Consider the following 27,224-nt stretch of genomic DNA (forward strand, 5'->3'; position numbering starts at 1 on the left):
CCAAGCACATTTGGAGTTTGGAGCAGTTCTGCCTCTCCTTGACTCTTTGGATCACAAGAAAATGTGCAGAAATGTATTTCCCTTTCTGTGCTAACACATGCCTGATACATGGTATAAACACAACGTCAGTGTCTGTTATCTAATTCATGGTCAGTGAGGCTGCAGATACCACAGAAGGGGACGGTGTTTCCTTGGTAAGGCGTGCTGCTCCCGAGCTGGGGGGGGACTGTCTGGTGTCCGTACTGCTCCTCAAGGGAGTGGAAGCTGAGGAGAGGCTCCGCAGGAGTCAGATAAGCAGTGCAGTGTTATTTACCTTAAGAGCATTGGTTTCAGTCAGTCACAACCAGGGTTTCATTCTGAGGTACTCAGGATCTCTGAAACCGGTGGACAAAATTATTCAGATGGGAACAGGAGGAGCTTGGGGAATCCCCCCAAAATGGCTCCGAAACCCAAGCCCAGCATTCTGTTGATGACTAGGAAACTTTGGACAAACGGCTTTTGCAAACGTCTTCATAGCAACAACAGTCATTTTATGGATTTTGGTGCTAAAATTGTAAAGTGAGTCTGTCCTCCTGGAAATTCATGGAACTAGCTTAGTAAAGTATTTGTGTGATTTTTCTAGGGGAGCCTGTGTTACGGCGTCCTTGCCCTCCAGGCCTGTCATGGTTGGTGTCGCCCATGCCCCTCCAGCAGCAGGCTGCACCAACAGCCTGCTCGCAGCGATGCCTTAGTGGGAGAGAAGCTGGGGGCTCGTGTCCCTGCTCAGGACTTCCTTGCATCAACGCAGACTTGGATACACTAAAATTTCAGCAAGTGTAGCAAATTGTTGGGCAAAAAAGGTGTTTGATGAAGGCTGGTTTTGGCATTTAAATGAATATTTTGTTGTTTGGCCTCTTTCCCATCTTCTCCCTTACTGCACATCGGAGTAGCTCTCTCCTCAGATGGCACTGCATCGTGTTCCTCCCCCGTGCTACTCCCACTCCAAGATGTGCAAGTGGATTTAGTGATAGCAAGGAAGTCTTGGAAGAGTAATCTATTTCTGTTTTGACTCAAGAAATAGCGTGCACGTAAAGGAAGGTTATATATTATAATGTATGCTAAAGTCAAATAGCAACGTGCCTCGCAGCAGATCACAATTCTAATAGCACACATACGTGCTGTGCTTGCTGGCCTTTTAAATGCTTGATACGAAGAACAGCACAGTACAGCTAATCAGAATACCTCACCCAGAAGAAACATACCCTAGTGCAGACGTGGCAGATCTTAGAAGCAGGATTGTGCCTCACACACTTAAGTACTATCAGGTGGAACCAGAGCCAGGTGAAATGCAGTCTGTAAGATTGGTACTTCCCACCTGAGTGCTCATAAGGTCTCTGCTGAATCAGGCAGGTCTTGCAGGAGAGGAGAAGGGGGGGGGGGGGGGACAACTGCATCCCCCTGGGGAAGATGCAGCACTTTGGGAGCACTTTGGGAAGTCCTGTGTTAGCTGCTGCAAACCCAAATGGAATCATCACTGCTGTGTTGTGGGATTAGGCACAACCAGCCCTGGGGTTATGGTGGTGCTGTAGGGATAACGAAGCTGAGGGTGTGGGAGGTGGTAAGGCTGGGAGTGAGGACTGGGCTCAGTGCAATAGCGCATGGGGCAGCTGTAGAGCTTCCTGTGCCCAGCCATACCCACAGCATGCTCCCAGCTCCCGAGGGGATGGTCGCAGCTTGCTGGAAGGCTCTGACTTACTTCTTTTCCTCAGTCATCAATAGTCCTTGCCAGGACAGGATGGCTTAGAGGTGCGGGGGCTCCACACAATAAATGCTGCAGAAGGAAAGGCAGCAGGTCTCACCTGTGGGCATTGGAGAGCATTCTGTCAGCCTTGCACAGGGGGGATGGAAATTCCCTGCAATGCAGGTGGGATTTTACCGCTTCCAGACAGGCTGTGTAGATTGGCATTTGTTTTTCTGGATAAGTACAGGAATGTGTACAGCAGGAGCAAAGCCTATGTTCAGCCAGTAATGGTGAGATGACTCCCGGAATTTCATAGCAAGAAAGGAAAGAGTTCCTGGTGACTAGAAAAATCTTTTAGGCATCAATGTATTAGACAGAAATGTGTGTGGGAGTACTGAGCTTGTCATTCGTACAGTACATGCAGTACAATACTGAAATAGCTCATTTATCACCCTAGAGACTGCCTGTGGACACTGATAGTTTCTGTGCTTTCTTTGCAGTAAAAAATGTGTATATATATATATATATGTATAATATTTTTTCTAATGCTGAAGTGGTGTAGCAATCTTGGGCAAAAGCAACCTTCAGCTTTAGCCTAGCTAAGTGCCCTGAAAGATTTAAAATGGTTTAGAGAGAGCTTATGAGTAACAGTTTTGCCAGATGCTATGCATAGTTAGGAATCCCAAGGCCGAGGTTAATTAATTTTATTTATCTAATGTACCTTCTGCATGCTGTGATCATGGCAACAGTTAGTACTGCCTGAAATTTAGGGATACTTCTAAGAGGCTGTTTAGCTACAGGCAGCTAAATGTTAATGACCTTTTTTTCTTTGCCTCCCGTTTCAGTCCCTTGCCGTAGCAGGGTTCTGAATGGCGAGGCACTGCGTAAAGCAGCGCAAAGGGTGTTGTAATGGAGACAAACCAAAGGGATTTTCTCTCTGCGTGAATTCATAAAATCCGATGATTATGACTTTCTTAATGGCTTCTTTTTAGCAAAAGTCACTATCACGCTGTGTTTTCAAGGAAGGATGAATTCTGCTTGTTTTACTGCCAGCAGTTAATACAACTTTTTTATGAAATGGCACATTCTGTTTGTTGTTTTTTTTTTTTTTTTTCTTCTTCTGAGTGAATAATGCGCTAATTACAAAGGTGAACTGTATAAGAATGAGTAAAGGGGGATTGGGTGTTTCCTGTCTTGCTGGCCATCCTGTTGCTTAGTACATTTTGCTTGCTTTTATGATAATGGTTTTGACTTCCCATAGCCACACCAAGCTGCCTCTGTCCTGAGCAGTGAGCTTGCGCAGCCTCCTAGATGCAAACCCTGCTGTTGAAGCCCGGCGGTAGGCTTGAAAGGCTTTGCCATCGAATTTCTGAGGTGCCTTGGAGTATTGGCTCAAATATATAAACTTAGAAAATGTTAATGCTCTATCCTGGTAACTGGGCAGGGTGCTCTTCAGCACTGCTTCGGGGATAAGTCAGAGCAGAATGGCAGGAAAGGCGGCCTACGGACTCCCTGCAGGTGCGTGCTGCTGGCTGGTTAGCAGCAGGCAAACAGTTAAATGGTTGGATAATTGTATGGATAATTACAGGACTCCATGTTTTAGTAGTAACCTGCATTCAAGATCATCTTCTGTGCATAATTAACAACAAAACACCCGGCTATCTTAGTCCTCTGTTTACTACGCTTTATGATATCTGGCCCAATATAATGGTTAGCAGCCTCTTCTCATTTTCCAACATGCAATTAATATATAAAAACTGTAGCATGTTTTAGTCTTTTGTTCACTAAATATGCTGCAGTAGGTCAGTATGCTATAGCTGTTAAGATAAATAATTAAGCAGGATGGTTGTCAAAATTACTTAATGTTCTATTTTGATGTGTTATTCTTACTGCTTTAAGTTCTGCTTCATCATTTGATGATTAATTCATGAATTTCAGCCTTTCTGAATTATGTCATGAGTATGAATTGTTGCTGTAAAAAAAAAAAAAACTTATACATTGAAATGGGAAGTTTTCCTTCCTTTCCAGTAGAAGAGGTGAGACTGCTTGTTGTTAACACAACACTTGGTTGATGGGCCACCTAAATATTGCATAAGGCTCAATATTACATGCTTGAAGGCATCAGAAATGAGAATAACCTAAACTTCACATGTAGATGACTTCCATGGAGGTGTAATAAAACTGCTGTAATGTTGAAATAAGCCAGATTCTTCCTCTGAAGATCTTGTCCTGTAAAGAAGGCGTACGGGGTGCTTGGGGTAGTGGATGTTCTTCATGCCAGTGGCACGGGCACCAGCACTGGGGAGGGCAAGGCAGCACCCTTCTTGGCCACATGGGCTGCTAAAGGGTGCCGTGCTGCACTGGGCTCATCCTCCCAGAGTTTCCTTTCATTGGCTTTTGATTAGTTTGAGCATTCATGGGGGAGGGAAGTAGATTGGAACCTCAAGCATCGTTATTGTCAGATGAATAAATATTGTCATCGAAGGTGAACTGTTGTTATTTATTTAAAGAAGTATTCGCTTATTTATGGTCAAGAGGGGCTTTTGTAGTTCGTGATGCTGACATTTTTGATGTGACTTCTATGTTTTTATTATTAGCTTATGCAGATTAGTGGGCTTTACTGAGAGTTGCACGTGTGTAATCACGTCTAAGTTGAAACAGAGTTCCTTTGAATTACAGCAGATCTAATTTATCATTATTTGAGTTGACAAATTAAATGCATTGTTTTGGATGAATCCTGTTTGGCTGCATTAATTGAGCACAACTGAATCTATTTACATAAATAATTTTAGAACAATGTTATTTTTTGATAAGTAAAAGTTTGCCTGCCTTCTGTATTACCTCAGTGCTTGCTTTTATTAGAGTATGAGAAATAATTGTAGTTCTCTAAGTGAATACGTTTGAATATGAGATGTAAGTGTTGTTATTAATTTATCATATATAGGAAATATATGGATTTGAGCTCTGTCAGTCCTCTGTAAGAAAAATCCTTCTGTGTGCAATGGGAGCAGGCATCCCAGGAACTGCTATCGGTATGGATCTTGAGAAAAGCTCTGGAGGTGACTTGCTCTGGAGATCCTGCACAGTGCCCCTTGGGGAGCTGTGCCCACTCCCCCAGGTGCGACCCACGCTGTGCTGCCCCTGGGGTGGGCGCCAGTCCCCAGCTGGCACCAGGGGGTGACACAGGTCCTGCTCCCATGGACACACCAAGGCTTAAAGGTAGGTAACAGTGCAGGCATGCTGCTTAAATCCGATGAGACATTTAGGTACTATTTCTATTTAATTGGTCTCTCTTGAGAGTAAGAAAGAAGTTAGTCCTTTTTTTTGGCCCCCAATCCTGTCTGTTGGGGAACCCAAATGCAGTGCTATTTGTTCTGCTACCCGCTGAGAAACAGACAGAAATTCAGCAGCTGCGAGCAGCCCCACAGCTCAGCCTGTCACTGTCCCCTGTCTGTGCTGCTCTGGGACCACCTGGGAATTGTGTCAGTGGGAATGAGGTTTTAATTTTGTCCCTGAGGCAAGATCCTCTTCCTCCCTCCCCCCCCCATCATCATTCTCCTTAGGTTTCAGTACTGGTTAGAGCCTCTAAAATCATCCCCTTAGGCCTGGAGGCAAACTGTTTAAGGCATGCTTTTTTATTTCTTCTAGATATATGGAACTTTTCTGACACAGGATTATTATTATGACACATAATTATGATTGGATGTCTTCATTATATAATTGCATGATATATAATGAGTAGCAAAAGCTTATTTCCTTTGCTCTTTGAATACTGAACTTCTGAGATTAATTAAGCTGATACTGAAAATGCTTTTAATTATATATGCTGCATAAACATCACTATTAAGATCAGATGAGAATATTATTGCCTGAACAGTTTCTTTTTTTTTTTTTAAATATCCACTGTGCATTTTATATTACTGTCTAAAGAAATGGCTTTTTTTGTGGCTGTATGTGTGTGGGGAATCTTCTCGGACAGTGGATGAAATAATAGTGTAGTACCTGAATATTTGCTAGACCAGCTACTTTGGTCTAATTGCAGTATATAAAAGCAAGCCACTGTAAAATTAAGAACACTTTATTTCAGTAAATAAATGCTTCCATATGTTTAATTGATAATCTAATGACCCTCCATAGGTAGGAAACTGATGAAGTACATTCCCATCCTTCCTTCTGAAGCTCCTCACCCAAAAATCCTGCTGAAATTAACAGCAGAAATGATGCAATCAGTGAAGAGAATTACAGCTGGTTTTCAGTGACTGAGTTTGCATGAACAGTCAGTTCAGAGGAAGATGAGCATCTCTGCTGAAATCAGGCAGATGGAAGAAGGAATCTGGATTTGGATAACACTGGATGAAGCGATGGGCTAACATAATGGGATAGAGATCTTCCCATGTTTGGATTTTAAAAGATAGGTCGTTAGGTTTATTTAAGATTCAGCAGTTTGCAGGACTAATGTAATTGAGGCCAAAAAAAAGAATTTAGATTTGTGGATTTGACAAGTTATTCGGTGTTTGTGGAGTCACTTTGCACACCAAGAGTTAGGATTTCTGCCTGTTACATGCCATGCAGTTTAATACTTGTGCAACTCTGTTACTATTACCTGTGATTGCATGAGTAGTTTACTCATCCAGTGTATGTGTACGCGGTCCTGGTTCAGGGAAATGAACTGGAGAAGGGGATATATGAATTGAATGGTTCTGGTTTGATGTGATTTAGTAGCAGTGACCTCGTGATACTCGTGGCAATCTGCTTTCTAGCCCTTCTCCACCATGGCCGTGTGCTCTCAGTTTGCCCATTCCCCTTTTGATGGGCTTTCTCAGAAGTCGTTCTTACTTCTGCTTCTGTGGTTTCGGAGATTTCGTTTGAATTCCACTGTTCCATATAATCTCTGGCAAAGCGGCACTGTGTGTCTACAAGTTATAAAGGACAAACTTCTGAGTCATAGATACGGTCTTCCTCACAGCAGCTTGCACCTACTACTGGTCTTGAAACAGGACAAAAATAAGTTGTAGTCTAAACCAGTTGTCTTGCTCTGTTTTCTGTTCACATTTCTGCTTGGTGGGAGAACTCTACTGTCAGTCAAACATCAGTGATTTACAGGATTATCAGCACGCAGAAGGTAATATGTGAATGAAAGGGAGGTGGAAAATCAGGATGTACTAAAATTGTACATGAACATTTTTCGTAGGTTGTGTCAAAAGTGTGATTTAGCTACCCTTTTGTAGTGAAAATTGCCCTGAAGAAAAACTGCTTCTGTTTTTACACAACAGCCATAATCCTCTCTGAGGATTATTACGGACACATTGTGTTGATTGAGCACAATAGGAAGTTTTTTGTTTGGGCCTGGCTTGACCACAGGCTTGTCAGCTGAATCTACGAGCAGTTTCTTCCCTCCCTTTTCTTTCCAACTCCAGTCCGCAAGAGATGTCTTGTTCTAGGCACGGGTAGCCAGAAGGAACAGATGAAATAAGAATTAATAAATAACAGATGGTCTTGTGAACTTTCCATTTCATTGAAGGCTTTTGGGAACATATGCTTAAATTAGCAAAAGACAATAGGCAAGGTAATTGTTACCATATGTAATGAATGTATGAATGTGTCAGCAAAACCTGGGGTTCCCTGTATTGTAGTGCATGCAAAGGTTTTCATTTTCTGAAGAGAACTTCCTGGAAAGTGAGCAGAAAGATTTGCCACCATCTCCCCTTCTGTCCAAAGGAAAACACTGGTTTTTAGTGACAGTGTTCACATCCTTACTCAAGCTTGCTTTCTTAAGTCAAGGCAATCTGTTCAGTGATTTTTATGCTTGTTGTCACACCTGGATTTACTGTTCTATCTTCTAACACCAGGTAGGGGTCCTATCAAGGGATTGGTTTTACCAGCAATTCCTTCTCCATCTGTTGTCAGTTTTTAAAGATCTAGTTGTCTTTGATACCCTTTCCAATGAAGTGTTATTAGCGTGCCTGCAGAATGTAGACAGAATAAACTTTGTTTTTTTTGGAGTACCATTTTTTTCTTTTGTGTCTCAGAAGACTTAAAAGGTTGACCAAGAATTACAGTTCTGTTGACTACACTGCTTTGTGCTGCTGTCTTTATGCATTTGTATAGTTTCCCTGTCTCCCATACAATAGGCATTTTGCGTATCTGTCAAGTGCTCAGGAAAATTGACTCATTTATGTTTCCTCTTTCCCTCTCACTAGTCATTTACAACCATCTAAATGGATGTGTGTTTGCAGCAAAGAAGAACTCAAATTCACTAATTGATGCACAAATACACTCATTTACATGCAAATTTGTTTTTTTAGAAATGCATCTATTTGCATAAATAAAACCTCTTTTCCAAATATTACTGTGAACAAAAGCAATTTTCATGGATGCCAAAAAAAAAAAGTGGCTGAAAAGAAAAAGGCAATTCAGAATTTGCATGATAGTTACTAATTGTTTTCCTTGCTATTAGCCTGTCTCTGCTTAATAGACAACACTGGTTACTATTTCATTTCTGGACACAAATCAATGTGAGGGTTTTGGCCTGCAGTAGAGGATCTTAACTGAGCGTACCGAGGTGTGCAGGTCCCAGGCGCAGGCGTGTGGCTGAGCAGTGGCTGTGACAGAGCCAAGCTCTTGGCCCCATGTCTCAGGGTGCTACCATGCGATGCTCCCCCCTCGTGCTGCTTCCTATTGTGCTTCCTTCTCATGGGACATTGTGGAGCTGGGAGAGAATTTTGTCTTTCTTGGAGGGAAGGAGGAAGCGTCTTTGAAGCTGGCTTTGCCAGCTTTGGTTTAGTGGGTCAGTCTTTCAAAATGCTGGTATTCCTTATAATTAAATGCTGTTCCTAAAGTGCCAGTTTTGGTTACAGTAGCCCAAAGCTGAGCCTAGGTAAGAGTTTTGTAGGTCCTGGGTCCGGATCGGCCTTGCTGGTTGCTGGAGGAGAGCAGGCTTGCTGGGGCATGCAGCCCCCATGGGAAGGGGCTGTGTTTCATCCCCATTTGCTTGGAGCTTGGACCCAAACTGGAGGCAAAGGACTGGCACATGGCAGAAAGAACCCTGCTGGCCCTTTATAGTTCTGGGATATAGAGACTTCATTAATGACACCTGCAGCATCCACAATCCCAGCCAGTTTGGGGGATGGAAGGAGGGGAACAGAGCTTTCTTTTCTCATCTGTAACTTTCTTCCTCTCCCTTGCCCATACTTCCTGCTTTTCACAGCAGTTCTGGAAGAATTTCAGGAAGCGGATCTATTATCAGCCTTTACAGATGTTTCTGCAGTTTGCCCCTGCTGCAGCAGACCCGTTTCCTTTGGGGCTCAGTGCCCCTTTCCGCTGCCCGCGCCTGGTTCCAGGGGCGTCCTGGTACCGCGGTGGCCGAGCATGCCTCGCCGTGTTCCTGTCTTTTCAGGAAAAGTTTGACATTGTGGTTTCCTTCGTGAGAAATGTCTCACTTGAAAAGGAAATGTATTTTCCTTCTAAAAAGGCAGGTCACAAAGAAAGCCCCAGGAGGCAGAAAGCCACCTCCGGAGGTGCCACCTGGGGGCAAGGCTTGCTCGGGCCCAGCCCGGTTCGAAGCCCCAGTTACCGGCACAATGCACTCAGCTGTGTCTTCGTGCTGCTTTTCCCAGTGGGTTTCAGAACGTTTAACAAAAGAGAAGGGGAGAGCAGTGTCAGTCCCAGAGTGCCAAGGAAGAAATGAAGCAAGAAAGAGTTAGATTTCTAGGAAAGAAATGGCAGAGAGCAGTGTAAGATTCGCATCTCCTGAGACTGCTTCTCTGCCCCTCCGTTACATTCCCTTGCCTCTTTGTGGTCCTTCTCCCTTGGAAATACGTGGTGAATCAAAGCGGCATGCGTGGTGATGAATTTGTTGGCTGGGTAGTGACATGCATCCCATTTTGCAGCTTGCAAAAGGGGTGCCAAAATGTCTGGTGTGAGCTCTTTTTCTGGAAGACATTTCTAACCTGTTTATCATTTTAAAAGCATCAGAGATGAGTAACTCAGTTGGGATTGTTTTATTTTTGTGTTCTGTTTTCACTGAGCAAAGATAAGCGTAAAGGCGTCGCTCCACACTTTAATTTCGTGCCTGATTATCTTCTTGTTATCTTGGCAGTACATTAATCGAATTACACTTGGTGCTGTGCTGCCTGGCAGAGGTCACCGTCCCTATTAACCTTTGGGACCACTGTGTCGTTCAGGTTGTTTGCCTGGGAGGTGTATGCCATGAAGTGCAAACAGGAGGCACGGTACCTATCAGCATGGCATTCTTCAGGTACCCAGATTCTCTAGATAGTGAAACAAATCATTGTTCTGTATTCTCCTCAGTCAGCAGTCACACTTTAAAGCATGAAAGCGATAAAATACGAAAATCGAAGTTTACAAAACAATATGCCTATGTATGAAATATAGCATACTGACAAATACATCGTGTGACTAATCCATAGTGATTTTGTATGAGATTTGCTTTAGAATTTTTTATATATGTATTTTCCACAAAACTACTATTAATTTAGGGCTTAAAGACTTTTTTTTTAATGTTGTGAAACAGCGAACTTCTGCCTAAACACTAAGGAAAAATAAAAGTTAGTTAATCATGTCATCTACTTATTTGAATGTTTTAACTTTACTTTTCCAATTTTGTGTAAAATGAAGTCACCAACTTTCTTTCATGTGAACTAGTCTTGTACAGCTGAAACCAGCAAACCTGCTGACTTTTCTGAGAGCAAAACTAGATAAAGAGGGGGACAAACAAACAAGCACGTAGAACTCAATCCTGTCTTTTTAATGAGAATTTTGAGGGAGGAAAAAGTCAGCATAAGGGCATGTAAAGATGCCAAAGAGATACCAGGATCAAAGCTTCTGCAAATCCAGCTGCTATGAAATTAATGTGCAAAAGCAATTTAGAGCCTGAGCCTCATTGAACTAGGCTATGGACATTGAACTTTGAAAAGAAAAAAGCAAAAGTCAAATTTTAGAGGGGAAAAGCTGGTTTTAGAATAGTGTGAGTAAACTATCTGACTCTGAAAAACACTGCAATTAATTAGATATCTGAAATACTTCCTTTTAAAAACTTTACAGCTCAAACATTTTCATATGTGTTTTCTCTATATCTGTTCATTTGCGTGAAAATATTAGAAGAACGAAAATGGTTCATGTGGTATCTTGGGGGGGGGGGGGGGGAGGGGAAGAGTGTTTTTGTTTGAACAAATACAACATAAACCTGTAGCATAAAGTAGCAGAAATAACAGGACAAGTGAAGAAATCAATTCAGATTAAAGACTGTTGACATCTTTCTCTTTTGTCTGTATTTCATTTGTATAAATTATCATTTTCATAACTAAACAAAGTCACTGTGAATTTTACATTATATTCTCTTAATGGCACTGGAGAAGCAATATGCATGAATTCAAACTTTATAATAGCTGTAAAACCACTGCTACTTTTATTGTAGCTTTTACAGTTTGCAGTAAAATTCTTTGGTGATTGTGCAGTTCATGGTAAATTAATTTCTTGCCTTTTTAGTTCATTGTATATTTTGAGCCTATAAAACAAATATTTACAGCTATGCTTTTCTAATTCCTGCAGCCATTTTTGTACCTAAGTTGAGCTAATTATCACATCTTCACCTTGTTTTGCTTCTCCTTGAAAGTCATAGACTTCATCTTGCATGTTCAAGGTCATTTGTAAAGTTCCTGCTGAGTTCAGAGGAAGGGTATAAACACATCCCAAAATCCTCATTTGTTACAGATTTTTACTTCGGCTGCTGCAACAACAGAAATACATAAGTCAGAAAAACTGTCCTGTTCCTGTTATGTGATTGCTCTCTTAACCGTATGTAGTGTGTACGGGGCAGAGCTGTGTCTGCACACAGCTGTGGTACTGAAAGAATCAAGAGATTGCTCCAGATGGATGTGCGTTGGTGCTATCCTCCTGAGGGGCCTCACTACCTACCTGATCATGTGCTCAAATGTTTTCAAGACGTGAAAGAGGTAAGAGTATTTTATATTTATGTACTGTATGTTCTGTGAGTTTTAAGTTTTGAAACTATACAGAGCAATGAATAGTTTAGGACAAAATTTTTAAAAAACACTATAGACAGAGTTTAAATGAGTTTGTTTGTAAATGGTGGCAAGAACCTTGTGACATCTTTTCATTGTGCTGGTGGCATATTTGTTTAATGAAACATCCATTCCTCTAGGAACATCAGAAGAAACGAATGAAAAGCAATCCAAAAAGATCCTGGGGGGAGTGCGAAAGGCAAGGAGCCAATTACAGACACTGGACATGGGGTGAGCAGCCCTGAGTTTTTTCAGGAAACTGGTGTCTGGCAACCCATGGGAGGCAGCTCTGAAGCACAAAAAGCTCAGGAAAGCTGGAAGACCTTCTAGAATAGCGTCCTTCAAGTGCAAGAGTAACCCATCCCAATATGCACAAAGACATTTAGATGTATCAGGAGATTGGCTTGGCTAACGATGCAATGTATGATGAAGCTCTGATGCAAAAACAGTGCACAGGGGGTGGAAAAGAGGACAAGCTGCAAAGGAAGAATTTTGAAACGTTGGCCAGGAACATGGGTTAATGTCAGGTAAACCAAAACAGAATTGGAGTTGAGATTTGCAAGGGACATCAAGGGCGACAAGATGAGCTTCTACTGCTAAATTAGCGGTAAAGGCTGAGCAAGGAAAACGGGCTCATTGCTGAATCCAGTGGGTGATTTTGTGACAGTGCACAGAGCTGAGGAACTCAATGACTTCTTTGCCTCAGTTTTCAGTAACTTCTGCTGTTACAGTAAAGGTTGTTGATAATGTGTTCAGAGGTTTATCATCCACACTACAGTTGGATGGAGCCTTTAAAATAGAGGCACGCGTGGGTGGTATCTGTAGCGGCCTTTTAGTACAGCGGGGAAGTGGTGCATTGTGTGGAAGGCAGGCATCAGTCTGTCAGAACACAACCACCAGACACCGGGAGGAAGCTTCAGAAGCAGCACCTGCTGTACTTACAGCACGTGCACTGTGCGTGTTCTGCCCCAACATCTGTCTGCTCTGCTGTTGCTCTCGGGAAAACAAGGCTGTGCTGCACAGTAACTGTACTGGGCCCTAGTCCTGCCATGCCCTGAGCAAAATTCTGGTCACTCGTTGTGCCTCTTCCAAGCTGCCAGCATCCTGCTGAATCTGATTGTGAGGCTGTGGGAGATTCACTGAGGTGGCAGGAAGGGAAAGGAGCTCATTGATCCAGTGCTTTTCTTTCACTAAGTAAATGCACGGCCTGTCTGAAGCAACAGTGCTTGTGTGCATGAGGAAACCTCATCGTTATAAGGTGCTCATGTGGTAAAACTGAATTTAGGAGTTCTTGGAGGTAAAAGGAGAAGATCTATTTCGTGCGAGAGACAAATGAAGCTAGTAGTCAACAATAAAGCATGAATGACGTGAATAAACTTATATAAGCTGGTTTCATCGGCGTGGCAGGATCCATAAAGTGTGCTAATATTTCTTCTTACGCTGTTTGGATGCTTAATGTGTAGAACATTTGGTTCTGAACAAAGTAATCTTTCTCTCATAAAGACCTCTCATAAAGTATCTAACATAAATAGGCTGTTTTCCACACCAAACTTTTTTGTATTTTCTATTTTCTGGCTCGGATGAACACAACTCTTTGATTTTAAATGGCCTGTTTAGCAACCCTGCCACCCGTTCCAACCCCATTGCTACTATGGCATGTGCGTGTAAATATATGCATTGCCTGCTCTGACTAGCATCTGCCTCCTACCTGCCATTGTCTGCGGAATTAAAGCAGAAATACTCATCTAGCAGCAGAATTTCAGGCATAGAGCTAAACGGGCATAAATTTTCATGTTACATTTCTCGTAAAGATACTTTAATTTTCACAGTTAATGGTAGTTGCTAGGCAAAGCAAAGGTTGTCTTATGATCAGAACCAGATGTTTGATTAATTTTTATGAGTCTCTTGCCATATTAGAAGTGATAAATTTATGCCTTTTGAAGCATACCTTAATGATGAATTGAGATTAACATGCAAAGTACCTACAGAAACACGGTCCTCAAAACCTAACTATTTGTGTTCAGCAGCTCTCTTCATTGCCTTTTTGTTCTTTCTGTTAACAGATGCCACAGCCATGGTCAGTAATAGCAGTGCAGATACAGAGGAAATTGAGAGACTGTTGTTCCGTGGTGGTTAGAGCTGCAGTGGGGTTTACAGTATGACACCATTCACTTGGATCCTTTAAACTACTGGGTTGGAGAGCCCTTGTTTTGTGGCAAGGAGTCAAAAATACTGACGTGAAATGAGATTTTAAGAGTTACCACCCTTGAGTATTTATAGAGGGACTTCCAGTAGCAATGGGACTCTTGTCTTCTAGGAGAATCATGGTGAGTGTGGGGCACAGAAGCTTCTGGAAATTTCATTTAACCTCTATCCACGCTGTCCATCACCAAAGTGTTTTTATAAATCTGGCCTTGGATGTTTTTGGTGCAGGTGCTATTTAATGCTATGTGCAAGTCGATGCAGTGCAGTTTGTTCCTTAAACCCAGGTGAAATAATACTTCTCACTCAAGATTTTTGGAATATGTTTTCCAAAACAAACATCTGAAGGTAAGAGGAAAACAAAATCCTGGTTTCTATGACAGCCATGGTTGAAGAAGATTTTAAACTGAATATGGTATTAATCATTTTACAGAAAAAGTTGCTGTGTTTATTAGAAATAATGCACGCAATAAATGCTATTACTCACTTTAACAGTAAGATTAGTTCAGGATTCCCTCAGACAGCCTTTAGTTGTGATTTGTCACTTTTGGAAAAGGACCTTCCTATTTATTAATCTCTGCTTCTGACCAGTGATTTTCTTACCAGCGGTAGGGCCAGTCCCCAAGCTGGGGGCAGGGAGGAGGTGGGTGCCTGCGGGCAGTGGGTGCCCATGGGCTGCCCCTGCCTCCTGCTCGTGGCAGGCTGCTGCAGCCGGGCTGCTGGAGCTGTAGCTCTGTGTCATTTCAACTGAATGCCAGAATGAGTTCTGGAGGTTATGGTTTGCACCTTTTTCATAGGTAAGACATTTGTTATTTTAAAATAAAAGCAGTGGTTTTATGAGTCATATTGATTTTATTATTAGCAATACCAAACAAAGTACCAAAGGCAAATTGGAAGGGGGGGAAGGAATTTTGAGCCAGGGCTTGAATCTGTTTTATTTTTAGCACTTTTTCAAGTTACTATTCATAACTGCCAGAAACTGACAAGCAGGAGAAACACAGTGTGAATCAAGATGTTCAGTAGTCATCTGTTCACGTTTTTAATTTGCAAATTTGGCATGCAAATAAATCTTTTGCTGCTGGTGTTGATGCTGCTGAACGGTGTCCACACACCTACTGGTGTGTTAATGGTCAGCTATATGGGGACTTTGGTTGAAACTTAACTGGTGGCTTTCTGTATGTGGTAGCCATGAAGTGGCATAATTTAAAAAATAATATAAGGTAAAAATCCAAGATCTTACCTCAATAAGCTTTGTAATGTACTGTTGCTGCTCCACAATGAGTCAAAAAATGAGAAGTATGTGAACTGTTAAGCTGAGCTTCGTGTCCTGGACTTAGTAACTATTACTGCCTGCTCTCCAAGGATGTGGATGTTTCAGCGAAGAGCTGCCCACAACAGCAGGGGCATATTCTTCTCTAGCAGCTTTTGACCATCTCACCATTTGCCAGCCAGCTGTACTTCTGAAGGGATCACTTTCTATTTCTCTTCACTAGAAATGATCCATACTAGTAAAGAGATTGAAGAGCAATCCCCATGGCCCATAAACCGGACTCTCAGTGTAAACTGTAGTGTGGGAGTGGGAATGACAGACAGATGTCAAGCAGGCACTCCAGGCTGACCTGGAATGGAAATGCAGACAGGTGCTGTGTTGACCATGCTCTACCACCCAGCAGGCAACAAAGCTTGGGAAGAAACCTGTCCCCTTTATTTCTTAATGCCTTTCTCTCTTACAGGACTTAAACAAGCACCATTATGTTAATAGTATCTATTTGTCCTAATTATTTAATGAACTGTTTAATAAAGGAGTAGACTGGCCCAGACTCTGATAAAGTGAGCTGCACAAAATCAGTCGGTATTCAGGAAGGAACACAAGGAGTGAGGGCACCAGTGGCAGCATAATGCATTATTTATAAAATTAGTCCCTTTAGAACATGCTGCTTTTATCTGCATATATATCTTGCTGAGCTGCCAACTGGGAAGGAAGGGGAAAAGAAAGGAGAAGAACAGGCGTTTTCACTGGAGATGATCTATTTGGTGACTCTGGCACCCTGGTGGTGCAGTGAGCAGGTTCTCATCACGGGGCACTGAAGTCTCAGCCTGCAGCAGGTGCTGGGAACAAAGTGCTGACAGCACCAACGGGCAGCCTGAGGGCATGTATTGGACCTCAGAGGTCATTTTGGCCCCAGGACAGTACTGCAGGGCTGAGCCCTGGCGTGCTCCTTGTCTCTGAAGCGCTGGCTGTCCAGCTGTGCTGGGCATGTGGGGAGGCCAGCTAGGCTGATGGGCAGGGTGGGCTTCCAGGGGCTCATGCTCACAGTGCTTTGCCTGGGGAGCTGCAGAATGTGCAGCAGTGAAGGCAGGGCAGGGAACACGCTGTGTGTGTCTGCAGGTGGGATACCTGTTGGTGAGTCCACCGGATGCAAAGAAGGGAGTGAGATTCCTGAGTGACCTGCAGTAAGGATTTACTCTAACTACAAGCACACTGCTATTAGTCCAATTCTACTTGAAAAAAATTGAATTCAGGTTGATTGCCTGGGTGTAGTGCTAGCTTGGAGTAAGTGCCCTGTGGCAGTCATGCTGCAGAGCAGAGGTTCAGCCAGTGCCTCTGGAGCTAACTGGTTTGGCCCTCTTGGGAAGAAAAAGCAGCATGGGAAAACTTGTCTGTGGCCTGAAACTAGCAAGGTTCTTTTTGTTTGTTTTAGGCTTTTTATCTGAAAGAGAAACAGCTTCCACTTTTTGTCACAGATGAACTGGAGCAGTGGGGAAATGGTTCCATTGCCTCATCGTCTTCCTAAAGGGATGTTATTGCAAAAGCCTAGCAGCTGAATTGGGGAAAGAAACAGGAAAACATTTTTTCTCCTTTCATAGCTATGCTCAAATTTTACTGGAGTTTTTAAAACTCTAATATTTTTCTCTGTGAATCAAGTTATTATTAAAAGTCTTTGACAAACAGCTATTGATTTAGCTACAAATAACAAATAGATTTTAAAGCATGAGACATTTCCCTTACCAAATCAATTGATCTTCATCATACAAAGTACCTAAAATGATCATAAGGGTTGATGCTGATTCACAGGGCTAATGAATCGGATTGTGAAGTGTGTGTAGGCTACACTTTATGCCCCTTAAAAACTCAAATGTGGAAACTGGATGCAGGCACAGTGTTCCTCTGTTGCCATTCACTTGATGGATGGTGTGTTAGGGAGTGATTTCTGCAAAGACTTTCAGGATTAGACATGTACAAGGATGGGCCTGTACTGTTTAATATATTTTCAGACAGTTAAAAAAAAATCCATTTCTTCTGGGAAGGAATATTGATATTTTGGTCTCAAGATACATTTTTTTTCTTCCAAAATATCTGATGGTCATGATCTTGTGAAGGCCTAATTACTCTCGTATCTCAATGTTTGGAGGCTTCAGCTGAGATCAAGATCCTGGTATACTGTGCCCTGCATAAACCTGGAAATCAAGGCTGCCAGTCCATCTGTGTGTGCTACCTGAGAGACAGCTTAATAAAAAAAAAATTGCTAATTTAATTGTGGTTCAGGTGATCGATAAAATCAGAGCACAATTGATCCATGGCAGCCCTGCTCGATGTCCTTCCACTTGGAGCTGTTTTCCTAATTGGCGGACACGGGCCGTTTGATCTCGGTTATGTAGTTCCCCCGGAGCAGAGCAGATGTTTTCCAGAAGTCAGATGGTCAGATTGCTTACTACCAAGCTAGCAAAGCAGAGCAGAGCCTTTAGATGTCAGCCTGCAGGTTACACCCTGAGCAGGGGTCGACCCGCTGTGCTGGAAGTGCCCCTTTCCCTGCAGTTCCTACCAAGCACTGCACTGCGGTGGGTGTGCTGTCCAAGAGCCTGTCCAGCACCATCCTCCTGCAGGCCTTCTGCTCCTTCTGACCCCAAACATTCTTGGAAAGTGCCGGTTTTGTGGTGGCTCTGGGATGTAGTCACCAAGTTCATTTTGCTTAGCAGGTACAGAAGTGTTCATCTTGGGTGCAATGCTACGGAGCACCTGCTTCTTGTACCCTCCCAATTTGAGTGGAGATTTCAAACAGTCATGTGTTGTATGATGTTTTCAGGTAGCTAAGCAGCTAAATAGCTGAAAAATGTTGGGTTTAAACTGCTTTTTCTTCTTCTCGGAGTTAAATTGAATGACTACTTCAACTCCTTTATATGTAAGCCAGAGATATGACTGTGCTGTCACAGTAGACGGAGGATTAATGAGTCATGCTGATAGCATGGTTGGAATATGCTGTTTGGAAGACAGTAAATACCCAAGATGAACTTGAAATGATCTGAAGTTAATGCTCTGAGCAGGCATTCTTCAGGCTGTACTGGTCACATAGTGATGTTACGCCTACTTGCAGCAGACGTGTCAGGTTTGGCAGAGGCCTCGGCTCCCTGCACTGCCAGGGCAGGACTGAGCTCACTGCGGTTTGAAAGCTGGCTGAGTCCCGGCTGTGCCAGCTGCAGCGTGCCACTGGAGCGAAGGCTTTTCATCATGTCTGTTCACCAGTGTGGGGGTTTTGTTTAAGATCTGGAGGTGTGAGCACAAAGGGATAGAGGTGATACGCTCATCAATGCCATTTTGTTGTCAGAAATGGGGACCTGTAAAAAGGAAAAACAACAACAAAATTAGATGTTCCTAAAACAGGGAGTAATTTCTGTCATCCAGAATGTGTTTTGTTGTTTTTTTTTTCAATAATACAATGTCAAAAACAGTGTTAATGACATTCTGATTTTTTTAACCCTTCAGCTGCAAAGATCCTATCTTATATTGATAAGGAAATGGGGGATTTGCAGTGACAACTCAAAAGTTTGTTTTTTACTCTCCTATTTTGTTTTTATATAATCTTTGCTTACCTGTTTGTAAGTAGATACAGTAATGGGTATTTTGCAGAGGAAGTGTAAAATGAGTACTTACAAAGTATTTCCAGATCTTTGAATTAAAGGCATAGGTACTGTATTGGTGATCATATACAGCAAGTCTGGTGGCTTCAGCAACTTGTAATTTTCTATTAATTTCAATGCATACTAATATAGTGTATGAACACCTCCTTTAAATTGCTTTGAAATACCTCTGCTGTTATCTCCTGTTCCTCTTTCATTTACTCTTTGAGGTCAACATGAAGGCCAGCGCTAAACTGCATTGGAGCAAACATATTGTTACTGCCTTTTGCTTGGACAACAGGTGGAGAATAAAGGAGGGAATGAAGTCCTGCAGAGCTGGAATACATTTATGCATGCAGACTGGCTGGTCAGTAATCAGCTGAGTCTGGAAGTGTTTCCTTTAACCTTTGGTAAACTGTTCTCCATGGCCACCAGTACGTGCCCTGCACAGCGCTATCACCAAAGGCTTCTCAGAGCTGTCTGTACATACCGTCCCCTCTTCTTTGTCTCTGAGAAAAAGTAACATAGTGATGATTAAAAATCTCTACTAATGGACGAATTTCAGCAAACAATCAGCTCAGTCACATAATTGCTTTCTGACGGAGAGTCTCATGGACGTGTGGTGCTCCTCTGAGACCTCGGGACTGGCCGTCCTTGTCTGCAGCACGAAGTGCTTTTGTTAGTTCTACTTCATTTCCCTTCTCCTGGCATGATTGCTTGTTATTTAACATGTCCTCAGGCAAGCTGGCTGCAGAAATCTCCCTGACCCACCTGCTTGCTGGGCAGTCCCACATGAGGAGCCTCACGGCCTGCCTGCCCTGCTGGGCTGGGGACCCCCAGCCGCCTGCGGCAGCAGCTTCTGCCTGGCTCTGCGCGCTGCCTCCCGCCGCAGCGCCCGAGCTGCCAGCCCGGGACGAGTGCCAAGCTTTCTGCAAGGCTCCCTTCCAGACATCTGCCATCCCCACCCACCCTGACTTAGGTTTCTAACCCTGCAGGCTTTCTTCTTTTCAGGTTTCCACTGAATAAAGTGTAAAGATGTGACATCCTGGTACTTTTTCGTGGTACTCTCTAACTTAACAGAGCAAATTGTGGGTCCAGGACTGACTTTTCTCGTTTTGTGCTGGCATCTTTATTGCTTTGGCACCATTTTCTACCAGTGTATTAGATTTGTCAGTTCTCTCTTAGCTGTTGTCTGCTAGCTGTTGTAGATGTGACTGACTGCTCACTTCATTCATTATCTCAATTGCAATTATAATCAACCAATAAAATGTAGTCTGGATTTCCACACAGTGCTCTGCACAGCCACATTCTGGCACACCAGCGTCCTGTGCAAGTAACGTTAGGTGTCACTCAGGTAGCACATTGCTGTTCTGCCACTGGGTGTATCTCTCAGTTAAATAAGCAGCTGTAAAGGATGGGAAAATGTTCTTCACAATGCTCATAGTTGCCCTACTTGCCCCTTGAAATTACTATTTACACATCAGATTCTGATTCTCAAGTGATTCCAAAGCTTTTCTGCTTCAGTAGGAAAGATGTCTTTTAGACATGACAAGTAAGGACATGAGGCAACCATAAAATGCTGCAAGGCAAGGGCTGCAAAAGCCATGCCAAGCTGAGCAGAAGCCTAGGACAGTGGGGTGCAGACCTCAGGCCCTGCTCAGAGGATCACTTAACGCCATTGCAAAATGAGTTTCTAATATGAGCACTGTTGTTTTATTTTATTTTTGAAAAGGTAAGGAGGTCATCCTGGTTTTGTTAACACTGGGTTTGAAATCCCAATATGAAACAGCATAAGGCTCTTGATAAATAGTGTTTCCATGTTAATACAGCTGTGTGGAAGAATACCTTCTGTTTTGAATGAATGTGCTCAAAGTTGAGCCACCTGAATTCATGGCGGTCCAAATATTAGGAAAGTTGAGCTCTTCAGGTGAGGGATTTGCATGCCATTTGAATAATCTGGTGTAAGTGTTCGGTGGTGGTTAAGCAGCTCGATCTAGTGTGTGCATTAAGCCGAAGAGCCAGCTTTTTGTGTTAGTAACCAGCACACACAGCTGGTGCCTCGCTATTGCAGGAAGCGGCAGAGCATTATGGCAGTGGATCAGTGTACAGGTCCCGCATGAAAGTTTTCTCCCAAGTCCATTGTTTTTTCCTGTTGTGGCCCTCTGCCTGACACAAGTGCTGCTGTGACACACCGAGGTCTGACTTACCGCCTGCTGTCAGAGGAGCCCGCGCGCTTGTGCTCCCGGCTGAATCCATGACTGCATTTCCTGACAGACCGCGCTGCTGCGGGTGCCTGATAAGGTGTGGGAGCCTGATAAGCTCCGAGGCCTTGTTTCAAGGCTCCTGGCGTGCTGCAGGAATGAACTGTCTGGGGCTGATTGTTCCTGTATAAGTGAACATTACTCCAAACTCGACCCATTTCTCATTCTTGAATCGCATTTCTGGCATACCAGTGCTGTTCCATCACTGACGTGTAGGTGATGGAAAGCAATCATAAAAGCCAGCTGATGTGTGAGATGACTTTAGTAATGGACAGGGTAACAGACATATGTCTTGTTGCAATTTCAACTTTATCAGCTTTCTGTGTTTCGGGGCACATCAATCCTGGTCCTTAGACATGCATCTTAAGCATTTGCTAATTAGTTTTCTTCAGATGCAGCATCTCGCAGTTCCACAGGACAATCCAGCATTTACAGAGTACATTTCCTTCCTGTCGCAACATCCTGGAGCTGCTTCTTCCGAGACAGATTGTTGGAGTTTGTGCAAATGAAAGAACGTTCAGTGCTGCCGAAGCTGCCGAGACGCCATCCAGCAGCGCTGCCGGCTGCACGCGCCGCGCTCTGATCGCTGCTCCCACCTCCCAAAACCTGCTTGGAAAGCACCCCAGGAGTGCTTTAAAAATGTTAACACGTTGTCAGTCAGAACGTTGTCAGAGCTGTTCATTTGCCCTTTCTTGCTTACTTGGAGCTTAGAAATGATTAAAAAATGGAGCCGTTCCAGGAGTTTTTAAATACTGACAGTTTTTTCACTGCTCTCTTGTTCCCAGTGGGTTTGGCTGAACTTAAGAGCAGTGATCAGATGCATAGGTACTTGGAGTGCACAGCAGACCTTTCTGTCTGTTTTCGTATCTGTTTTGTGCTGGAACAGATCCTGCACATTGGTTGGAGTGCAGTTCTCTGCTAAGTGCAGCGTTTTTGTGGAGAAAACGAAAGCTTGTTCCAAGCTGTCAGATGCTAATGGGGATGCCGTGCCCATGGCCATTTGCTGCCTGGCTTTCCTTGCCACCCCCAGCATTCCCCCCCCACTTACCCTCCTCTGCCACCACTGATGGCCCTCATGCAGCCCAGTGCGTGCATTCCTTGGGCTCATTCTGTCATCTTTGTGTGCACAGAGATTTGCTTACCTTTGTAAAGCACTTGAGAACATGGCTGAAAAATATGAAATGGCCACAAAATATTGTTATTGAATATCCTTATGAGGACATTTTCCTGCATAATTATGTGCTGTGAAATCAGCATATGTACCAGCTGAACTAAAAGGGATTTATTCTTTAGGAAGCTTCGGGATAATTGTTGAGATAGCAGTGGTCACTGTAAAAGAAAAAAAAAATAAGAAAAAAGACTTTATTTAAACAATGGTTTTACTGCCAGCTCATGTCTTTTCTAGGTGAATCCACACAGTGTTTTTGTCACAGCTGTGGAAGAAGCTCTGAAAAATCTAATAAATTGCTCTCTCACATTAAAGCATATTCACCCTGCTCTGATGCTTCTCAAGCTCAACACTTGAAGGAACATCGCCGAGTGATTGTTCAGGAACAAACGTGATCTTCAGCAGGGTACCAAGGAGACTCCACCACACGCTCTGTAAGGGTGAATTTGTATTCAGTGTGCATCAGCTCCACTTTCCAACCCCTAACTGCGAGAGTGGGGCTGGGCTCCCACGTTGGGTGTGTGGTAAGGAACAGCGCGTGCTGTGTTTGTTGTTTGTGTCACCGATAACTGCCCAAGGAAAATAACTGGTTCAGATGGCCCTGAGCAAGGGGTTGTGCTAGATGACCTCCAGACGTCCCTTCTGACCTAAATTATTCTACTTCTGTGTGCAGCCATGAGCTGGCTCCAGAGGCCGGAAAGCAGGATGATGGCCCAGAGATACGGCCCAACCTTTCTCCTCTGCTAAAGGCAGATGTGCAGGTAGGGCAGGAGATCTCCACACTACACAGTCTGAATGTTCTGGAACTGTTAAAACAGTTTCCTGTGCCAAAATAATTTGAAACTACATATTTGAGCATTATAGCTAGTAGCTCTTGCTCTGTTTGTCTTCCTCCCTTCCCTTCCAAGGGAAAACTTGAAAACATGTTTTGTTTCCTTAGGGAAACTTAGAGGATTTATTTTCTTTTTGCTGAATTTTAAACTTAGCACTCAATTTACTCAACCAAAGCATCAGAAGATACCCAAGTTAATGTGAAAGGACAGTCCAAACTATCTCACCCTCTTTCCTAGGCCTGCTTTCATATAATAACTAGCACTAAAACCTCTCCGTATGTTCCAGCTTCAGTTGTCAGAGCTCCTTGCTGTCTGTGCTCTGGAGACATTGGAACAGATGGTGATGGAGCTGTGCCACATGCAAGGTTTGCACATGCGAGTTTCTAAACAGACGAATCACATGAAAATGGAAGTATATGCTAACTGTGACTGCTGGGTGGCACTGACTAGGAGCCTCTCTCAGGTGTTTGCAGAAAATACTGCTCCCACTGTCAGCGAGAGTTCAGAAAAAAATCAGGACAGCTGCAATTCCAGTAAAAAAATAAAGACAACGATCAGTAGTTTGATACAGGACAGACGCACGCCTTGATCCTAAACCCTTTTGCCATTGCAAGTTGGTATTACCCATCATATGGCTATTAAGGTTTCAAAATTGTGAAAGCTAGTAGGAACAACTTCTTTGAAACAAAATCATTCTGTGTTTGTTTTCACCCTTAGAGAACAGCTTTCTCTTAAGTGAAAAGCAAGAGTTACAATTTTTTACGTTTCATCTTGCGTGACAGACTAGGCTCCTTGAGAATCTTTGCTGAGGGATCTCAAGAAAAGCATTCTGAAAAAGCTCAAACACTTTATTGTCTGTGCTACATCCTTACCGATGAAAAAACTCAACCATATGTGAAACATGATTTTCTTCTAAAAAGCTTTCATAAAGCTTGACCCATCTCTGATACCTGTTTTATCCATCTATCTGTTAATGCTCTCTGTCCACTGCTGAACCCCAGTGTCTAACATGAGGAGCTTTAGCATAGATGGTTAGCATTTGGTAAAGTTACATTCAACTGAAAATACAGGCATATTACAAAAGATTTATGGTTAGCGTTTCATCAGTGGTGTCCATATAATTTTTGCCCTTAATGAACCAGGTATTTTTCTTCCTGTCACCCGTTCATCCCATGCATGTTCAGCGTGGCCATGCAGCAGTGGGTTGGCTGGCCAGGAGGCCCCGCTGCTCTCTGCTCTCCAGAAGGCCAAGTTTAACAGGAAAGGTTTCACACATCTCTGGCTTAGGAATTCAATAATACATGATTAAACTTCAGTTTTCTGCCACCAGACCTTTCTCTGTTAATGCCAATGTGCATATATTTAATTGGAAAGGGAATTAGGAAGAAGAAAATAAAATTTGACAGAGATGTATATTTGCATTAGGTGAATTTTCTGTCCATTACAAATTAAAATCAATATATGATTATGGTAGCGATTGCTATTAGGTTCAGAATGAAGGCTGCATTTTGAATGAAGGAGCTGGTTGCCTTTCCTAGGGTTTGTAGGAGCACAAATACAGCATAGGATTAAAATGTACTCATCCATTCAAAGGGAAAAAATTTGGCAAATGGGTGGCTCTGGTTCTGGGCAACCCTGGTTGTACGTTCTGAATTTTTAGAGGAAGATGTGATAATAAGTAGGAGAATTACATTCTCCTTCTGATAATTGGAGTCTGGACTGTTAAGCCTGCCTACAGTTAGGGTCTGAAAGGGCGAATGGCAGGACCTTAACCCGAACACAATGCGATCAAACTGCGTTCTCAGAGAGGATGCTCGTTTGAGGTCCAGAGCAGATAAAGGTCTTCCTTCAAGGGGCTTAAATACTAAAAAAGTTAGGGGCTTTTTATGTTTTGCTGCATGCTATAATAACAGTCTGAACCATAAATCAATATTGAATTTTAAAAGCTGAAGCTTGTTTTCCATGGTAATAGCCCCATTCATGAGCAGCACTGTGGGTGTCAGAATATCCCCCTTGGGAACTGCGTGTTCTTACTAACGCTATTTTGTTTAAGCAATAACTTCCAGGCATATTGGAAATATGAGGTAGCAACTGTGTATTGCATGCTGCGTATATACAGAGGACATGCACCAAGATGTTTATTCAGAGCACTGCAGGACCCTTTTCCTGCTGAGGTTTTCATTGTGCCTGGAAGCAGTGTTATATTCAGAGCTGATTCTTTCCTGAAAACAAAGGCTTTTGAAAGAGTTTATGATAATAAACTCTCATATGGCAATGCTGCAGAATTTCCACAGTGGGGAGCTTTAAGAAAAATGCAAGATTGTGTGTATATTAGAAAGGAAATAATGCTTTTAGTTAATTAATCCCCTGTCTTGGCTGCATTACTATTTAATGGTTATAGGTTTGCATATTTTGTGAATAAACCTGTTGTCCAGATGGTGTTTAAATGGTCCTTTGAAACTGATTTTCTTGAGAACAGCTAAAGCATTCACCAAAGGAGAATCTATTCTAAAGTCATATAATGTGCTGCAAGGCAGTGACACGTCCTCCTAGCCTGGGGTCTGGATCGGTATCTGAAAGTGAACTGGGAAGAAGGAAGAATGATTCACAGCCTAACCCCGGGGCTGGAGACTGAGGACTGCTTGCAAACATGGCATTTATTTCTAAGGCTTGCCCTTACTCCCAACATAACAAAGTGTAAGTCATATCTCTTCTTGAACTACTTAGTGCTGTGCACACACTGACTGTTATCAGCAATCAAAGTGACAGATCATTTACATACATGTTAATTTGGATACCTTTGGGGAACGTTTTGACATTTTCTTAATGTGCAGATAGAGTAGTCTTTCTTTATGTCACTTTTAGAGATAAAGGAAAGCAGTTTTCATTTCTGAATTGAATGCAACATGTATCTTTTGTTCTTTAAAAGTGACCTTAAACCTGAGATCTAGCAACCTAGATCCAAGTACGAGTGATGCCCGTAGCCTTGTTCATAGCATGATTATGCTATGAGTAACCCAACTGTAACTAATGGCAGAAAGTCCCCAGGGCGTAAATTCCCATCCGACATGGAGGGATTGTGGTCTAACCCTCAGTGATGAAATGATCTTGTCAGAGTTCACAACCTTTCAAACAATATGGAGCCTAGCAGCAAATCTGTTCCATACAGGTATCGTGTTTGCAATTTTATTTTTTCAGCATGCATACTTTGAATGGAAACAACACCATGCTCAAATAGCCCATGTTCAGTAAGGTGTCACTGATCCACTCAGCATTAAATAAAATTAGTGAATATGATTATAGAAGTTATTCATCCATGGTATACAAGGTAAGAAGTTCAGGAAACTAAAATCACTAAAACTTGGTTCCTTTCCTAAGATGTCTGAAAAATTTAGATGAAAGGGGCTACTTTAAGGTTGAGAGTTTTTTTTCTACAGCTGAGTCTCTTAATATTAATTCTTTGAAAGTGCGTAAGTACATGTGGGCAACATACCAAGAGTTTAGTCTGGGTGGAGGTAAAAATGACAATCCACAGATTTCTGCAGTTCCTCTTGCCAGCATAAAAGTCTGCCTCATCAGTGCTTTGTTTCCCTTCTTTTTGTCTTTAGCTGATAGCTGTCTCCTGTGTGCTTTGTCTATTAACTCAATGCAAGCAATGTTTACTGAAATGTCACGCCTAATTGTGAGTGATAATGCTGTAAGCATGAGAAATGAAGAGTACAAAGGAGTTTTCTTTAACCTAGTTCAGCTGCTCAGAACAGTTTAAGATGCAACCTACATTTTGTGGGTTTGTACGAAGATTAAAGGGCATTTTTTCCTGTAGATAAATGCATTTTTATTCTGTTTTACTCTGCAGAGTAATCACAGGCTGTGACATATTTGCTCATGTCTGAAAGCATTTTAGAAGATACTTATATTAGTCTGGGAACAAGCTTTTTGATATTGAAATGCAAAGAGTATTTTTCACAAGAAGGAATGCATGAGAAGGTGGGAATCTGGAGCCTGTGTTTAGAAATACCGTGCATGTCATTTCTGTTAAGATTGCTTGTTTTAAGCAACTAGGTGAAGTTCTGGTTCTAAGCTCAGTGGGAACATTTTGAA

At 42.7% G+C, this 27,224-nt stretch overlaps 1 protein-coding gene across 8 annotated transcripts in view; it reads left to right on the forward strand.

Moving 5' to 3' along the window:
* RAP2B (RAP2B, member of RAS oncogene family) overlaps positions 1 to 27,224 on the forward strand; it is a 114,761-nt gene that overhangs the window by 54,235 nt on the left and 33,302 nt on the right. For 7 of the 8 annotated variants that reach the window (XM_072042583.1, XM_072042586.1, XM_072042588.1 and 4 more), the window contains 4 exons: positions 11,453 to 11,694; positions 11,904 to 11,994; positions 13,827 to 14,090; positions 14,197 to 25,820. The gene's annotated coding sequence lies outside the window, so the exon portion shown is untranslated. Of the gene's footprint in view, positions 1 to 11,452; positions 11,695 to 11,903; positions 11,995 to 13,826; positions 14,091 to 14,196; positions 25,821 to 26,381; positions 27,111 to 27,224 lie in introns of those variants that run through there. The other variant, XR_005268024.2, reaches the window with a different exon arrangement.

The sequence above is a fragment of the Anas platyrhynchos genome, chromosome 9, assembly GCF_047663525.1.
Source record: "Anas platyrhynchos isolate ZD024472 breed Pekin duck chromosome 9, IASCAAS_PekinDuck_T2T, whole genome shotgun sequence".
NCBI lineage: Eukaryota > Metazoa > Chordata > Aves > Anseriformes > Anatidae > Anas > Anas platyrhynchos.